General features: G+C 40.4%; 1 pseudogene; it reads left to right on the top strand.

Moving 5' to 3' along the window:
- Nucleotides 1-7,892: 7,892 nt before the first annotated feature.
- On the top strand, nt 7,893-9,134 carry LOC147461930 (uncharacterized; annotated as a pseudogene).
- The last annotated feature ends 7,714 nt before the right edge of the window (nt 9,135-16,848 follow it).

The raw sequence follows: 16,848 nt of genomic DNA on the forward strand, positions 1-16,848 counted from the left end.
ATGGAGAATGGACTAATTGCAAAGTGGAATACTGATTGCGTTACTCCATCTCAGGTTGGCTAACTCAATGAATATATTGGCCTTTTGAAATTCAAATCATGCACATACTTCCTTCCAAAGGGACACACGATTTTTCTTATAATTGTTTTGACTTGTAATATTCTACATCAATTTTCTTTTTTTAAGACAAATTTTATTAGAAAGTGATTTGATCACCTTCATTTGCTTCCCCCTATGTTTGTTTAAACAGTAGGACTCTAAAGTATAATTAGGCAAAGATAAAGAGTCTGCATACTCTTTATGATTTACATAATGAGACCTTATGCTTAAAAAAGGCCATGATCATTTTTAAAAAGGAAGCATTGTTTTGTTTTTATAGCAAAATTGCTACGTGTCTAGCATGTCTGATTCACTAAGTATCACTAATTAACTCTGAGCTAGTCTCATAAATGGAAAAAATTGTACCTTAAATTTTTCTTGTTTCCCTTTTGAAGATGCATAGCTCCTTTTAATTTCATTGGTGACCTCTCTAACAAACTCAATAGGCAACCACTCTTTCCAGCACGCAAAAACTTGTCTTAGAATTTCATAAAGCAAAAACATTCTGATAACAATGGCCTATACACCCGTAGGGAAACATTCGATGCCAATAATATGATTCTTATAGCTATACACATGAGCTTGTGTTTTATGTAAATGAAAAAAACAATATAGATGTAAATTTTTATTATTACTACAAGTATGAGTACTCAATTTTATTGAACTTTACTATAGGATTTCACGATCAGGTAGAAATAAATTTGATTGCACTTATAACTTCCACCAACAACAACATCAATCTATAATTCAATAATCTGACTTAAATGGTTTTTTTAAAATTTTACGCAGTGTATAAAGTAATGAGCTTCTTTTACTTTTTTGTATGGCTAATGTATAAAAGTAATGAGCTTCTTTTTTATTTTTGTTGCCGACCACATGGTTTAAGTTTTCTTAATTGTGCTGACCAATTTAAATTCACTTCGATTATTCCTATTCCTACCATGATCATACATGGTTATAATGCTGGGTTTAGTGCCCTTTTCTGATCAAACCCACATGAATGTGAGGATAATAGGGACATGGATGAAAGTATCAAGTCCATCCTATGCTTGCATTCCATGCCTAAACAAAAATGTTGATACTTTTTTGTTTGCATGAAGGTGCAATAAAGGATTCCAGATTCTTTTATCTCTGGATTTAATGGCTATGCAATCTCTTTATGCAAAAATTGTGTGCTACAACTACAATAACTCTTTCATTTTTAAGATGTAGTAAACATCAAAATTCAATGTCATATGTACATATATTTACAAAAAAATATTTGTATCCATTTATACTAGCCTCTGTTAAAGCTTTTTTTGAATCTTTAGGTTCAAGTTGTGGGTAATGTATATAAATTAGCACTAAAAAAATACACACACGCACACATACACACATTGTCACTCTGCTAGAGATTACTCTTTATGAGGGGTTTTTCCTTGTGGAAATCTTTATACTTCTTCTAATTGGCACATGCACACAGTATGTCTTTACAACTTTGCTAGCATTGGAATAAGAGAATCCTCTTGGAAACATGCTTGGTGGGTCACTCCCCTGCTCCTAGTAGGATCTAGTTTTAAGGGTACAATAATTTGGACCTCCTACGGCCTATGCCATCTGTTATGACTTTAGCTTGAACCTCCCTGAGGATAAATGCCTCTACACTGGTAGGGTTTTTCACTTGCGTACATTAGCCCATCTTGACTTCTGAAACCTTTTCCTACCATAAGTGGTTACTTGAATTTAAGTGGCATGAAAAATTGGGGCTTTGTGTCCTTGTCTTTTCCCTCTCTCCCTCTTTCTCTCCACCATGTGCTCCCTCTCCTTTGCAAGCTTCCCACCTTTGACGAAGCTTGGTGACTTGCTCATTTTGAACCGAATATGCTAATATGCAAGACCAATGGTGACCCCTTTTCTATTCCGATAGTGTATGAATGGGATACCTTTTTCATCCTTGGTGACTCTTTCCTTTCCCCTCTACTCTGATGATTGGAACAAACCTTTCAGCCCTTCCCACCTTTGATTGGTGCACCCTTGTGACAAGTGAGCTGGCTAGAAGATGCACACCATCTACTCTCTTGTTTTAGTAATGATCGTATGGCATCTTGTTCTGCTTATGGTATGTTGTGTCACTTCAATACTTTATTACTCATGTACTTTACATGCCATATCCTGGTTGTGTCTTCCAATGGCTTCTACTCAAATATACATGTTTGTAGGTACATATTTGTTGTGGTAAATTTTACCTAACATTCCTATCAAGGCTTATGTTATAGACCTATTGGACTTTAGATAGCAAGACTTTGGCAACGAGCACTCCTTCTCCTAGGAGCTATAAAAAGGTGAGGGATATTTTGTGTCCCTTACTTAGTCTTGGACTGCATGTTGTTGTTTTTTTACTTTCAAGAAACATAGAGAGTGAGTGTAAGTGCTCTATGTTGATGCTACTTTGCTGGTCACTGATTTTCGTGGACTTCAATAATCTTGCAACTCATGGAGATTGTTGAAGGAGAAACATCTTCATAGGTCATCCATAAAATTCTACTTGTGTTTCACCCTTTTTGTCATCTTATACTTCTTCCACTGTTTCTAACAAAAAGTTGTGCCTCTAGCTCAGTTTGAGAGATCATAGGTAGTCTAATGCCAGCCTTTGCCCTTTATAGGCACCCACGAGTTGCATTCAAACTGGCCTGTGGCCGCTGTCTGACCCTTGACCTGACATTACTCCCCTTGGAGAAGCGTTTTTGTCCTCAAAAATAAAAGTGGGATTTTTAAAAAAAAGGACGCTAATGTTTTCTCTCTCATTCAATTATGTGAGTGATGATGGCACTCTACTTTTTTCAATCTTTGTTATAGTAGAAATAGAACATAGGTTCACTTCTTCTTTTATGGAATGACTCAATCTAGGCAACTCTACCGTTCCAAGGCAAGGTTCAAAAATATCAAAGGCTTGTCTCTTTCTCTATCGAGAGATGATTTTAGGTAAGAAAGGTAAAATTTGTGATCACAAAAAGAAGAGGGCTTGATCTCATTGAATAATTAGCAATTGTAAGAAGGTCATAGAACTTCTTTTGTTCCTCACCATAGAAAGATACAATTTGGAAGTCATGCCATTCCTTTCTCAATAAATCAAAAGGATATGTAAGAGATAAGTCACTAGATGGGGACAAGATTTACATGCATGCCAATTGTGTGGCTCTACATATGAGAGTTGGTTAGTTTCCCTTTTACTATTCTAGGTATCACTATGAAATTTGGTAAGGTTCCCACTTTTTACTTTTTAGAACAATTCTATCGTTTAATAATTTTGATAATCTAATCTCTCATGTGCTCTTTTTAAGAGAGTCTTCTAGACATCAATACCAATTACTGTATTATAATTTAGTGATGGGCTATTACTGGTAACATTCTTAATATGGTCACATACTTCATACTTGTGGTTTTAGTTAGAATCTCTTTGTAGGTGCTGATGTGATCTAGTTCAATTATTGAGCAATAGATTGGAATCCATGGTTCTTTATCTGGAAAAAGGGTTATATACACACACATTAGACAATTGTTGAAACTTTGCACAACTAAAGACAATTGATTTCTTGGGTAGGAGGGATTGTAAGAAATTGTTTGTACTCTATTCGTGATCTTAAAAATATTGCCTGAATGTTCACTGTGTATGGTCCATGGGTAATGTTCAACACATGAGATTGCTTGATTGCAATTAGGGAATAGCTATCGGACAATGTTTCTTGATTGTTGTCCTACATTCATGGTTAACTATTTTTGTGAAAAGTGCTTTCCAAAAAGCAAGTGTACTTTTTAACATTTTCTTAAAGAGGACAACTTCACAATTAAAATCTATCAATGCATACTTTCCAATGGGCATTTCTCAAGTACTCACAAGCTACCAATAACCTTACCTTCTAATAAGCTACCAAACTTAACTCAAGAGATCAGACATCAATCATTAATGTGGGCCAATTTTGAGTCACTATTCATTGAATTTTAAGGACACTCTGTTTTGGAAATTAGACAAAACATTCTCTAATATGTTAATTATAGGCAATCAACTTTGAAAGCAATTTTGGCAATACATGGCTCGCATATTTTTGAATCATTTGAGAAAGAACTTTAATAAAAAATATTGCAACAAATATTTGTGAAACTGCCTACATTGGCATGGGTTGTTACAAGCACGTGTTATCAATTCGATCAGCCAATAGTGAAAACACAAACCCCATTATGTATTTAACCATAAGTTATACCAAAAAAGGTTTCAAGTAAAGTGTTCAAAAGAGGCTACGTTAACACCTATAGTTCTCTCAGAGGGTCCATTGTATAGTCATGTTAATATACCACGTATCCAACAAGAGGGTTTTTTACTTTTGTGAATATAAGCAATTTAATAGAGATACATTAACAAGAGGGGCTTCTTAAATCCATTTTTGAAAAAAAAACCCATTAATGTAAGGTGCGAGCTTTGTCCTAGAATCCTAGAGTATGAGTCAAGGAGAGGAAGGTGAAATTATCCCACATGCAATGTGCAAGGCTGTAGAGCTACTTAAAGCTCATTTCATGAATGAATAAACACAAGTCTATTTTGCATTACATCTCTCTTGTTTATGGCGAGCTTGTGATGGCTTAGCAGCAACTCAAGATCATGTTTATGAGTCCAAGTTAATTAATCTTGGAACCTAATTAGCTTGAGTGATAACCTAACTACACACACTCACTTGTGTGCATGGTGTTTATCTTTCATGCACCCTAGCTAGAACGATCCCATTCCCATCAAGTGGTATCAGAGCTCCAGGTTATGCTAGCTAGGCTTGTTGTTATGATTTTGTGTTAGTGATTAGCATTCCATTGTACTTTGTGATTGATTTTTTGTAGTTTTTTTGCTTCTATCCAAGCTTCAAATTATTGCATTATGCATGTGTGAGAGAAGACCTTGTCAAGAGCTTTTCAAAGACTGTCCATTTGTTCTAATCAAATTTTGTACGCATTATTAATTACTTGATTAATTTTGCAGCATCATGTAGAACAGCAAGTCACACTTAGGTGTGTATTTGTGTGTGCCTCAGTTGTGGGAACCACTTCAAAGGTTCTCCTTTTTGTGGAGTAGTTTTTTTGTTTAAAAGGGATTTTGGAAGTTTTTGCTCCAGATCTGGCGGTCAACTTACCACGTGCTCAGAGAGGGAAGCTTGATTTTCCCCATCCTATCAAGTTGTACTACCCGACGACCTATTTCCTCGGCATTGACACAGTCCCATGTGCTTTTACCTAATATAGGGTGACCTATTTGCTCTCACTATCCATAGAGTTGCTCACTGCCTTTTGTGGAAAGCATTGAATGACTGAAGCAACTGCCCTTGTCAAATTGCTGCACACATGGCTTGCTTGCTGACTGCCCTACACCTACTTATTCTACCCATGCTTTGCAGTAGACAATGGAACTAATCCTGATTCATCAATACTCCACCATTAGCTCTACCTTCACTCACCGAGTCACCTGCCTACGACCCTGTACCAACTCAGCTCCTGCTGCTCTTGGTTTCCATCTGAAGACTCAACCGTTGAAAATTATTGTCAATCCGCCTACTGCTTGAGAGTCACTAACCAACACTTTTTTCATCAAAAGTTGTACAAGCCCTGGCTCGATGACACCATAAGTTGGCTGCATCATCATCATTATTGGGTCATTGACAAGCAAGTCTTGCTGGCAAGAACACAAGGCTGACCACACAAACATTGTTCATATTAAGCCAATAAATTCCTAGCACGTGTGCACACTCAATGCTCATACGCTCATAGTTCAAGTTAATTTCACATTTGCTTGTACTTTGCTCACAGCCAAGCACATCTTTATGTTATGTATGCCATGTCTATTAAGGCATCTATGTTGAGCTCAAGCTCAAGGGGAGGAGCAAAGGATTATCATGACATTTTCATGAGTTATGCACTTAGTTTAGATGATTTTGCACAAGTTTTATTTTTGCATCTTCTACAAATCCTTGCATCCATATTTGCTGCACTCATAGAATAACAAAAAGAGCCTTTATGATATGTGGAGTTCCAGACACTAGCCTTGGAGAGTCTCTAAGTGCAAAGACCGCTCCAAGGCACCATGGGAAAATTCCAAAATTCATTTTGAGGACACGCTACGAAGACAATAACCATGAAGCAGTTGAAGGCAAAGCTTTGGAGAAGATGAAGACATTTATCAAGATTTTGATCTTGGATTAGAGCGTTGGTTTTTGCTCCTGGATTAGAGTGTTATGCTATTTGTCTCTTGGATTGGGTATGTACGTCGTTTGTGCTCCTGCATTGGAGTGTTGTCTTTCTTCATCAAGAGGAGGATTCCTCTTGTATTGACATCCTTAGTGGATACCATGTGTCATCCTTAGTGGATTCATTGTATCTTCCTAGTCCAAACCTCAAGGGAAGGATTGTAAGGTGTGAGCTTTGTCCTAGAATCCTAGAGTATGAGTCAAGGTGGAATTATCCCACATGCAATGGTGCAAGACTGTAGAGCTACTTAAAGCTCGTTTCATGAATAAATAAACACGTCTATTTTGCATTACCTCTCTCTTGTTTATGGTGAGCTTGTGATGGCTTAGCAACGACTCAAGATCGTGTTTATGAGTCCAAGCTAATTAATATTGAAACCTAATTTGCTTGAGTGATAACCTAGCCTACACACACTCACTTGTGTGCATGATGTTTATCTTCCATCCACCCTAGCTAGCATGATCCCATCCCCATCAATTAATTCAACAAAAATGATGCCCTAAATTATTAATGTCAACTTTTAAGAGAGGCTTTTTATGTACGTACGAACACGCATTATACATGGGTTCCTAATAATAGACACCCTAGGTTGTTTTGAAGCCCTATTTTCACGATTGGATATCTATTAAATTATCAACTTTAGACATTTTTTAGAGGTGCATGAAACAACCCATGTTCACACGAGCTATTTCAACCATCTACAATTAGCTTCAAGAGTAGTTTTGGCAATAGATGGCCTGCAAATTTTGGATCATATGGGGAAGAGATTTAATTAAAAATATTGCAGCATAAATGAGAAAAATAACATGGGCCATTTTAAGCACCTATAATCTATTTGATTGGCCAGCAATGAGACCAATAATCTATGGTATGTATGTGACCATGGATCACTTATACCAAAAAGGGTTCAAGGAAAGTTTTCAAAAGAGCTCATGTTAAAATGGGTTGTTCTATAGACCTATTCATCGACATTATGTACGTGTTGTACACGCTTAAGAAAAGTGAGGTAATACACCAGGTCTTCAAACACAACTTAATATGATAAGAAAATAACAATCTCCAAATGTTTGGATTGTGGCATTTCCAACTCCTTTTTTTCCATTGGACACGCCTCAAGACTATTCGCGTGGATGGTGACAAGCCCATTTAATGGCATTGACGGTGTGCAAGCCAGGCGCGGGGAGTGAGGTCATCTTGATCGGACATGTGGCAAACTGCATGGCGGCACGGGAGGAGGGGTTGCTCACTACAAGACATAAACTAGTGGCTCCTGGAGATTAGTACCTTAGTTAGTACCTCATACCCTCGAGGCTGGGGCCTCAAGACCAACGGTAGTGTTCGGCCTGAGGAGTGTTCAACGCTGACTTGTTGTCTCGCTCTCTCCGAGGCTCTCTAAGGAGCTCACAAGCTCTTCTTCTGGCAAGCAGAAACATAGGTCCAAGTATTGCACGTGGCCACTTCCAAGAAAATCCAGTGTGTCCGGGATTATGCCTGTTCATGACCATTGGGGTGTGCTCTAACTGTTGCTCTTGATGCAGTGTGTTGAGAAGGACAAGAACATAGCCATACCTTTAGACAAGGATGGGTCTCAAATGCCCCATGAGTATCTCGCTATTGTGGAGTTGGCGACAAAGGGAGAATTGCAAGTATGTTCACCTTCTCCAAATCGGGCTTGCCAGGTTTTACATGTTGGGTCCATGTTTGCATGTCGGGCTTGCCTAGGTTTTCATGCCATGCCGAGATTGGCCTGGTTTATCTATCAAGTCTGTGGTGCTAAAAGGTTGCATTTCATGGCTTCTCTTTATAAGGTGGGTTTATCCCAAGGTTTTGTTTGTGGGTAGAGGTTAAACTTGAAGGTTGATGAAGGCCCAAATGGCAAAGCTAGACAAGAACAAGCCAAGAGTGCGGATGGGAAGAGGCTGCTTGTGAAGCCCGAAGAGAAGGTCCAAACAAAGGGTTCCGATGAGAAGAGGCCCCTTGTGAAGCACAAGGAGAAGGTCCCAATGAAGGGTTCATATGCATAGAAGGCTCTTGTGAAGCCCAAGGAGAAACGCTCATATGTGGTTCAAAAGCCCTCGATCGTCCACTTGAATGGTAGTGAGATAGAGAAACAACCCAAGGTAAGGGGAAGGGAAAGCTTCAACTATAGGAGAAGCCCAAGACAAATGCTGCAATTGCCACCACAAAAGAATCCAAAGGCAGTAAGAGAGCTTCTTGAAGTATAAGGTGCCGGTTCAAGGTCTACATCCAAGCGAACAAAGGCCACAACCTCTCAACCACCGAGCGCCAGTCCTGTGAGTCTCTATTTGACCCGGGTCTACATCTAGTCGTGAGCATGCTCGGGTTTATATTTGGGTTAACAAGAGTTGTCTACCATTTCTAAGATTATGCAGATATGTTCTTTATATAGGTGCAAAGAGCTGACTCATTGAAGCCATCCCGGCCATATATAGAGGTTTATGTTGATGGGAAGCTCGTCCAGATGTGCCGAGCAGATCCGGCTTGCCCAAGTAGAAACACACGGATAGACAAGCAGTAATGTATGGTGTAAGCAACATGGGCTGATGGTAGAGATTCCACATAGAGTGGGAGAGAGGGTGACTAGTGTTGCTTTAAACCCCATTCCAAAGTCTACACAAAGAGATAGGTTACATGCAACAGAGCAATTTGAAGACGTGGACTACAAGTATAAGTTGAGTTGCAAGGATATTCAAGCAAGGGCCCTCATTAGGGGCTTGGAAGCTTGGGATTGTATCAACAAGAAGAAAGTATGATGCACCAAAGATGACTTTCTCCTTGACTTTGTGGCGGCTCGTATGCAAAAGGCTGATGATGTGCAAGAGATGAAGAAGGATGCTATAGTGAAGAAGATACAACAAGGCTACAAATTCCATGTGAGTCTGTGTGTGTGTGTGTGTGTGTGTGTTTGTTGCCCATCAATGCCCGGGTCTACAATGTCTAACATTTCCCTGGTTTACATAACCTGTTTGTGCAGTGGCGTGTTCGGAGCTTGAGTTCCATAAGTGATGATGAAGAGACAGAGGAGGAAGATGGTACTAGTGATGATGATGGTGGGGATGATGAAGAAGTTGATGATGAGCAAGGGAGTGATGAAGAAGGGGGAGATGGGAACGAGTGTGACGAAGGGATTGAGAGCAGTGGGGATGATGGAGATAGCAACAAGAGTGAGAGTGGTAAAAGCAACGATGGTGGTAGGGATGATGGAGACTATGTGGATGGAAGTGATGAAGGGGATGCTATGGGTGCGAAGGCGAGGATGCATCCATGGATGGGGAAGGTGAGGCAGGCAAGAAGGTGTGAATGGATGAGGACTCCACAACATTCCTGAGTGGAGATGGTGATACCCCTAGGGTAGCGGCTGTCCTTGCATTGCTGAGGTCAGTTTAGGCCCGATGCATTGATGGAGCTTTTTTGTATTACATCTCTCAACTTATTTCTATGTAAAGTTTGAATGACATAAGTGTTGCCATGTTTTGAATGTTGATGTATTTGCCCCAATGTGTACCTAACTATGCTGAAGCTTCTAACCAGTTTAGGAGTTTTTGTTAATTTCTTTGGGTAAAAGCTCTCTCTCTCTCTCTCCCCCCCCCCCCCCCCCCCCCCCCCACCCCCCTCCTCCTTGTTGGCCTCCATTTACTCTTGCTCTATACCGCTTGGGTTTACAATGGGATACTAATGCGTTGGTTTACACTTGCCTTGTAATGCTTCCGTTTCCACTTGCATGTGGTCTACAAATTCTCTCTCTCTCTCTCTCTCTCTCTCTCTCTCTCTCTCTCTCTCTCTCTCTCTCTCTCTCTCTCTCTCTCTCTCTCTCTCTCCTATTGATGCCAAAAGATACTCTTGCCCTAAATTGCCTGGGTTTACACTATGCTAAACAATGCCTTGGTTTACACTTGCACATGGTATACAAGGTCTCTCTCTCTCTCTCTCTCTCTCTCTCTCTCTCTCTCTCTCTCTCTCTCAATGCCGAAAGATACTCTTGCCCTAAATTGCTTGGGTTTACACTAGGCTAACAATTCCTTGGTTTACTTTTTCACATGGTGTACAAAGTCTCTCTCTCTCTCTCTCTCTCTCTCTCTCTCTCTCTCTCTCTCTCTCTCTCTCTCTCTCTCATAACATGTCTTGACTTCAACTCTCCTCATCGAATAAATACTCAAGGTCGTTTTGGATAGTTTCCTATGATGTTAAAACCCTCTTCTTCTTCTTCTTCTTCTTCTCTCTCTCTCTCTCTCTCTCTCTCTCTAAGATTGATAGAAATGTTCCATTAATTTCAAGCTTAAATTCTTCTTAGTTATGCTTGACAAGACCTTTTTTTTAATTTGTGCCCCCTTCTTCAAGACGGCATTATACAAAAACTCGACAATGTTTGTGGCAATGCCATTGTTCCCAATGTCCCAATGCTACAAACATAGCTACCAATTCTCTGCCTTGCATCTCCCTTTTCTTGCCCATCTATGAACACTTGAGATGAACTTTTCTCTAAGAACCTGAAAATGTACACATGGGCGGTAAATGAGAGGTAAGTTGACCATATTTGAATGCTTTGGCACTAAATCTCTCTCTCTCTCTCTCTCTCTCTCTCTCTCTCTCTCTCTCTCTCTCTCCCCTTAATGCTTGGGTTTACTCTTGCCCTTAACTGCCTGGGTTTACACTAGGTTGTCTATGCCTTGGTTTACACTTGCATATGGTATACAAACTCTCTCTCTCTCTCTCTCTCTCTCTCTCTCTCTCTCTCTCTCTCTCTCTCTTACACACACACACACACACACACACATAGAAATATTTGCCTTCACAAAAGGGAAAATTCCAGCAGAACCATTGGTGCATGTAAACTTGAAGAAACATTACATCTCTCCATTGTCTGATGGAAGAAAACACCTGAACATTAAAAACCTAACTTTTAGAGAGAAGCATGGAGTAAAACTTGGGCTGATTTACATAGACTTAATCCTGGGAAATTTCATGCTTCTAATAGAAGTCCATTGCAATGCCTTGAATCAACCCACACATTCAAAATGCAATGAGGCTTGCATGAGAGATGGAGCCCTCATACAAGACTACCTCTCGACTAATCAGAACATCAAGTGTATCTTGTGCTCCTTGTCTTGTGAAGCTAGTGGCAATAGTGCTTGACACGTTTGGCACGAGTCCACACTCTTGGTCCCCCAACAATCTATTGCCCCTTTGATGCTTCTTCCTAAGTATGCCCATTTCTGTCGAGGGTTAAGGCCTTCCAACAACAATGAATATGGTAAATCCAATGAAGTATAAACCTAGGCCTAGGCAGCTAGACATAAACCTGGGCAGGATCAAATCAGTTCACATTTCAATACAAAAGATATGTCATAAAATCTAATATCTAACCAACCCAAATGATTTTCTCATATTAAATTGATCACTTAATGTGGGAGAATAAACGGGAACAAGTGTTAAGATATAGATATGTGCTTATAGATCTATCTCAACACGGGGCCAATGGTAAAGGGGCCCAAAAGGGAGATGGTCTATCAAAGAGCAAGGCTAACCAATGGAGCATAAGACCTTAGGGTTAGCTTCATTGAAGACCTCCAATAAATGTGTGTAAAAGTCCTTTGACCTTAGGTAAGCTAGGGGTGAGCTTGAGGTGGGAACCCGGCCCAAGCTCGAGGTGCTTGAGGTGTTTGTCATGCTTGAGGTGCTTGATTAAGATGCTTGAGGTGCTTGACTGGCTCCATGCTTGAGGTGCTTGACTTGCTGCATGATTAAGGTACTTGAGGTGCCTTGAGAAGCTTGCCTGAGATGCTTGTGGAAACACCCCCTATAGGGTTCAAGTGCTTTGTCATGCTTGGTGAGTAAGGTGCTTGATCACTTAAAGTCAAAAGCATTCCTACAAGAGGGGGGGCGAGCCCTTTTCCTAGGGGCTAGAGAGAGAACACCCACTCACACACACAAGGGAAGCCCCAACTTGAAGAGGCAGCAAGGACACATGTCAGGCCCCTACCCATGTTACCTTCATGTGTTGCTTGAAGCCTATTGGCTAGGCTTCAAAGGGGTCCAATGATAAATTACATGAATTATCTAATTGTTTTAGCATTTATCAAGTCCTCTCTCTCAAAGGGGAAAGGGGGACACTTGTCCCAAGGCTACCCATGTTGCTTGTAATGGCTCCTGCTTGTGATTGGCTAGGCCTGGAGGGGTCCAATGAGCTTCAAGCATGAGCTACAAGGGGGGGTCGACCCAAGCAAGCTAGGGGGGTGCCTAGGGGGTATACTCACCCACACACACTCACAAGCACTCTCATTGTGTACTATGCAAAGTGCAAGAGCTCCCTCTCCTTCTCCAAGCAAGTAGAGGTTGAGAGCCTACACCAACAATCTTGGCTATGGAGTGCAAATCCAACCAAGAGCCATGCTTCAATGCTTAAGCTTGCCATCTCCTTCTTCTTCATTACTATGCTATTATGTATGCTAGCAACAAGAGTATGATAAGTGAGGAACTAATTCTTTCTCCTACGAAATGTTTCTTCTTCCTCTTCCCTACCCTCATTCCCTGCTAGCTCTCTCCACCTTCGAAGGTGTTTGAGGTCTTGGGATAGTTAAAGCTTTCTTCAAGTTTATGTTATGTTTGTGATGCATGAAGCCTTCCATCTTCATGGCATCACCTAGGTCACAAGGAACACAAAGACTGTATTGTAACAAGTCTCTCTTTATGGGAGAAATCATTATACAAATGCCTATTGGAGGGGGGACCGGCTCCACATAAATCCGGTCCTCAACTGTTGTCATGTTCTCTAAACTCTCTCTCTTGCAAAAGTATTGTTTATGCCAAGTTAACTAATTGCTATGATTATGTTGCTATCTTCAATTATGTCTACCCGCTATGCTCACAAAATCATTTCTTGAAAGTACTCTCATTAAATTCCGCTATTCTCAAATTGAATAGGCAAATTCCATTACAAGATATAAACCCAGGGATGAAGCCGCAAGAAGGTCACCTTACAAATGTCCACACAAAAGGGAAAGTTAAGGCAAAAACATAAGTTTCTGCAAACATGGGTAACATTGCATCTTTTGGTTTCAAAAAATTTACAATGTTTGTGTAAAACTTTACAAAAATTGATTAAAAACTTCAAAAATCCCAATATTTAGATAAAAACACAAAGTTAGACTAGGGAAATTTTAGAGTTTTTCACAAAAGTACAATGTGATGCCTTGATGCCCACACATTCTCAGTGTTATGTCGAGTGGCCAAGGCCACTGTGAAAGAACGCTCTTCGTTCTCGTTTGATCCACACAACACTGATGCAATGAGACATTCATGAGAGTTGGAGTCCTCATACAAGACTACTCTCTGAACAATTAAAGCATCTCGTGTAACTCGTGCCCCATGTCGTGAAGTGAGTGGCAATATTGCTTGGGCTTGACTCCACACTTTGATCCACCAAGAAGATCTTGGTGCAACAATGATGACAATAAACTTGATTTCTCTTTGCAAAGTGCACTCACTTTCGGCCCCTTTGATGTTTCTTCCTAAGCTTGCCCGTTACTCTCGAGGGTTGAATAGGCACCATTGTGATTGTCTCATCATTTACAACTCCCCATTGTCCATGCTCAAGTCGGGTGGCTGTCACATGCCCCTAAATTTGTGAAATGCATCCCTTCTTGAGAAATTCGATCTCCTTGGGAGCCCTTTCATTTGAAAAACATGAATAAACCAATTGTAGCTGTCTTATCAATGATTGTACCTGCACCTCATCACAATATGGGATACGTTTCTCAATCTTATTTAACACACTCTTCAAATCTTCAATGTATTGGTTGAGCATATGCGACAAAAGGGACTGTTGCATGACCATGTCATTGGGAGGATCATTGGGCCCTTTAAGTATGGAGCCAATGTCCTTTTGTGTATTCTCCATCGCCAATTTTCTAGCCATGTAAATGATTGGGAGAATATGACACGGATAAGGAAAAGAGTCTCTTACTACTAGTTGCATGGCATATAGATGCTTGCACATGCTTTCCCAATATGCACAATTACATTAAGAGGATTGAAAGTTGACATGATACCAGATCTTGTGGCATGACATACTCAACACCTTGAAAACGAGGGTCGCTTCCTCAATCATTCAACGGTTGATAGGTCACTTACATATCTACAAAGCATTTGTTCTCCACCTTACAAACATTTTTTTGGCCCCTTTTCATTCTCGCACATGTGTTTATTTGAGTCAACCACAAAAGAAAAGATAGCATAAATACCAATTACTTAGTCTGTAAACCCAAGCAAGGACACAAACCAAAGACACAGTTACCCAAAATGCAGGATAAAGATACAGCTACTCAGAGTGTAAACCCAGTCAAGGAACTAAACCAAGGACACAATTTCACAAAATGTAAACCCAAACAAGGAGGTAAACCAAAGACCACGGTTACTCAAAATGCAGTATAAAGACACAATTACTCAAAATGTACACCCAAGCAAGTACGAAAAAAGGACACAATTGCTCGCATTGCAGTATAAAGACACTATTACTCCAAATGTAAACCCAAGAAATGGCAAAAGGTAAACCGTGGCATACAAAAAGTAGAGGGACACTATCGATCTCTTGTTTTTGTCTGAAGAACTCCAGAACAGTACCAGCCATCCGTGCCCATGTGATTGAATCACGAATAAGGGCATGCAACAAGTCCAAGACTGATCAATTTATCCATGCATCCATCAAGGCGTGCATGTCTTCGTAGCCCATCCATTGTTTGCTAATGTATCTTAGAATGTTATTATGCTCTGAGCATTCCCGAAGGAGTTCTCTGTACTTTGAGTCAAACTCTTCCTCCATCACGCATTGCATCATACTCTCCATTGGACCACCCATGGTCTCATATTTCTTTGGGGACCTCCAAGAACACGTGAGGAGGGGGGAGACAATCATAAGCATGGAAAATAGAGACGTAAAGAAACATAAGCAAGCCTTTGGACGCACTTGTGGAAGTTAATGCTTCACCCAAGCCTTCTTTTGTGGATTCAACATAGTAGCACAATGCCTGCAACTTGGGTGATACTACCATTTTCACCCACTTCCTAGCAAGATGGATCGGCATTAACCACTTTCTTGATGGCTTGTAGTGAAGTGATGCACTTATCAATCACCAACAACTCTGGGTGGATGTTGTTCATTCTTTGGAAGACTAGTATCAAAGTAACCTTCATCACGTGTGCATAACATGAACCACACCATGCTGATTTGGTACCACTACTGCATACATGGGCATGCCAAATACATTTGTCTTGAAGGTTGACTCTATTGCCCAAGAACTATTTCTTGAGAAACGCATACACATGTGAAGCATCCAATCATCTTGGATAACTAGAATGAAGGGTCGGACTGTCTCCTTAAGTGCATCAGGGTAGGGCTGACAGTGTAGCACCTCGTTTTGCTCTTTAAACATAAGAGCCTCCGTACATCGATGACCAGTCTTCACTTCCAAGCCTTTCTACAACAATGAATATGGCTAACATAGGTACGTATAAACCCATGCAGTCAACATATAAACCCGATCAAGTGTAAACCCGGCCTCCATTTTAGTTCACAAAAAGTAAAGCCACACATGCTGATTTGGTACCACTGCTACATACATGGGCATGCCAAATACATTTGTCTTGAAGGTTGAGTCTATTGCCCAAGAACAATTTCTTGAGAAACGCATACACATGCGAAACATCCAATCTTATTGGATAACTAGAATGAAGGCTCAGACTGTCTCCTAAAGTGCATCAGGATTGTAGGGCTAATAGTTTAGCACCTTGTTTTGCTCTTTAAACTTAAGAGCCTTCGTGCATCGATGACTAGACTTCACTTCCAAGCCTTCCTACAACAATAAATATGGTTAGCATAGGTAAGTAGAAACCCATGCAGTCAACATATAAACCCGGTCAAGTGTAAACCCAATTGCATTTCAATTCACAAAAAGTAAAGCCATAGAGGAATCTATAGGATATCTTCTCTACAAGAGATGCCATGTTGATGTGGATGGATTCTTTAGATACACTCATTCTTGCAACATGGCGACATGTATCGACATCAAACAAATCCTCCATGCATCACTTCTTCCCCATAGGATGCATAGGAAGGTGAGATAGGTCACTCCATGACTTTGGAACATGCCCTTTGTGACCTCCAAATACCCATATGGTGACCTTCTTTGTGTCATGTCTTGGAAAAACCATAGAAACCATGAAGGGGCATCCGCACTTCTTGGATGTGTGGAGTCACCAACACTCTTGGCTGTTTCTTTGCACATCACCCCATCGATGGTACACAAATTTCCATTCTGTTTGTATTGCCCAATTTAGTCTAACCAATCTAGATTTGTGGTTGACAACTACACTATCTAATGTTTTTTGAACATCAACAAAGCTCATTGTGTGCTTCTCAATACACACTTCACTCTTGCTAGCACTCTCACCCTTGTCATGTAAACCCAGGCA

The sequence above is a fragment of the Adiantum capillus-veneris genome, chromosome 3 (assembly GCF_014529385.1).
Source record: "Adiantum capillus-veneris isolate H3 chromosome 3, ASM1452938v2, whole genome shotgun sequence".
Lineage (NCBI taxonomy): Eukaryota > Viridiplantae > Streptophyta > Polypodiopsida > Polypodiales > Pteridaceae > Adiantum > Adiantum capillus-veneris.